We start from the raw sequence: 2977 nt of genomic DNA, 5'->3' as shown, positions 1-2977 counted from the left end.
TGTTCTGTTAGTCGCTTGCTGAAAGCATCACACTAATAACTAGCATTCATAGCTACAAGAAGTGGGTGTATATTATATTATATATTTTCACGGCCTCACATCACATTAATTTTCCGTCCAGAAGTCAATTGTTATTATTTGCTTTCAGGGAAGAGATTTATTAAACCAATACGACGTTTAGTCTTTAGTTTAGCTTATTAAGTTTCACAAAGTCAGCTTTGGCTAATTATCAGTTATGTCCCTGGTTTAGCAGTGTAACTGTATGTGTGAATCTTCTGTGGGAGTGTGTTTATGTGTACATGTGTGTCTGTGCTTGTGCGCGTGTACTTTTATAGGAATTTAGTGTTTGACTTGATTTAAGTTCCTACGTATCGATATACATTAACATGCATTGATGCGTGGACACGCGCGCTCACGTGCATATATAGAGGTATTTGCGCTTATATTTGGCTATGTATATATGATAGTGTATACATTCTATGTCTGTATATGTATGATATTATACATAGATACACACATGAAATATGTAAATGTTGCGCTATATGTAGATATATGCAGTTATATATATTATATATATATATATATATATATATATATATATATAGGTGTGTGTGTGTATACATACATATATATATATATATCTGTGATATATAATATAGCCGATATCTACACGCACACATATACATACATATATACATATATATATACATACATATATATATATTTATATATATATATATATACATATATATGTATGTATGTACATATATACATATAGGCATAGATGTTGGGCCAAAAGTCATGCGCCAACACATTTGTCATTTTACCTCTATTACGCCATTATTATTGTTAAAGGAGCCGAGTTGGCAAAGGCAACGAGCTAGCAGAATCGTTAGCAGGCTGGGCGAAAAACTTATTCATATATCGTCTGCCGCTATGTTCTGAGTTCCACGGAGGTCGACTTTGCTTTTCATCCTTTCGAGTTCGACAAAATAAGTAACTGGGGTCGATGTAATCAATTAGTCCCCTTCCAAAACATTTCAGATCTTGTGCAGTGGGACTGAACCCGGAACCGTGTGGTTGGTAAGCAAGCTACTTATCACACAGCCACTCCTGCGCCTTATGTTTATTATATTTTTGAAAAAACGACGGGGCGTTTGGTACAGTTCCTTTGTTGTAGCTCGGGCGACTTCGTAGAGATTAGGAGTTTTATTTGTTTTACAAATTCAGTATTACTGATTCAAGGGTCTTGGAATTAACCATTTAATATTTGTAGAGTAACTGAAGCAGTAAGACGACAGAATCGTTAGCACACCAGGCAAAATGCTCAGCGGCATTTCATTTGTCCCTAAGTTCAAATCCCGCCTCGGTTAACTTTGCCTGTTATGGATATTTCTTAGTTTTACTGTTGGAAATTTTTATTACTCTGTGTTTGCTTTAAAGCACCTCTTCAGATCTCTTTCAATGTGAGAAAATAAAGCTGCTCTTGTGGTTGTTACATCCTAAAGAGAAATTTTATGGGCAATTAAACTGTGGATTTCGTTATTTGTAATGTTCATTTAACATCATAAATAACCACATTGAAGTTAAATAGAATGTCTATGAATATCAATATAAAGGTTAGTTACCTTTATTCTAAGGGAAAGCAAGCGCGCAACGCAGATCAAAATGCTTTCGCTTATTATCATCAATGGAAGTATCGCCTTCTCTGTTGCCCGTTGGATCTGTAACAACGAGATGAATATAAATGTTGAATAGTAAAAAATGTGATGTCGGTAAGTGTAATCAAATTTTAATTCAATTACGAAAGGGCACTGAAAAGTATAATTAATTGATAATATGCAGAGACTGGGAAATATTATATGGTCGAGAGACGTTCGAGAGTCAGAGAAATCATTTCGCAAGATTTGTACTGACACTTAGTGGATGAATTCCAAATTCTTGCCGAGGTCAACTTTGCCTTTCAACCTTTCGCGGTCGATAGGAAAATGTTCTAATTCATGGACAGCGGATAAGGGAAACTTCCTGTACCGTGGGCTTTGAGTTCAAATTCCGAGTTTGATAACAAAATATGAAAATCAAGGTCGGATTCTAAGATGTTCTGACCCGGTGTTTTTTGCCGGGTGTTTTAGGTTCTTTTCTTTATTACTTGAAATCTGTTCATGGTCCACTTGCGGCGCAGACTTAGTCCGTCACCCGGTTTAACATCACCACATGGTACCTTCAGCATGGTCCACTCTATAGCACTCAATCGAGCCATGTCTCTTCTTTGAGGATACTCTCATTCCTCCCCTGCCCAAGCTCAGAGGCCTTGTGAGGGTCAAGAAGAACTCTTCTCTTTTGAATAAACCAAAATTTTAAAAAGCTCTATGCGACTACATTTATTGAAGCCGACAGAGTACTATTTGTTACTTCTCGAGCCACGCCTGGCTCATAAGGATTGGTTTCCCAGTTTCCTTGGCGTATAGGTTCCCCACCTGGACGGAACGCCGGTCCGTCGCAGGCGAGCTGCAAGATGCAGGAGGAAAGAGTCATAGAAAATTGTGGCGAAAGAGTCAGCAGAGGTTGGCCATTATCCCTTTTGCCGGAGCCGCGTGGACATTAGGTGTTTCGCTCATAAACACACATCACCCGGTCTGAGATTTGAACCCACGATCCCTCGAGCGCCAGTCCGCTGCTCTAACCACTAGGCCATGTACCTCCACTCAGAGTATCATTTGAGGAAATTTGGCTACTGTTACTAACCGGTTAAATTACCACGCAAGTCTGTCTGATCAGCCAATATCAGAAAGCATTAACCTAATATTATGAAACGGTGAATACTTTTCGGGTCCATTCAGATCCTAATCTTTACTCACAGAATCAATGCAAAACATATACCAAACAACTTTAGAAAACATGCCAAATGAATAACGAACGTCTGGGTTATAGTGAATCTTTGTATAACTGGGAAAATTTCCTTTGGAACCTGTATGTG

The sequence above is a fragment of the Octopus sinensis genome, linkage group LG19, assembly GCF_006345805.1.
Source record: "Octopus sinensis linkage group LG19, ASM634580v1, whole genome shotgun sequence".
NCBI classification, from domain to species: domain Eukaryota; kingdom Metazoa; phylum Mollusca; class Cephalopoda; order Octopoda; family Octopodidae; genus Octopus; species Octopus sinensis.
This window is presented reverse-complemented; position numbering follows the sequence as displayed.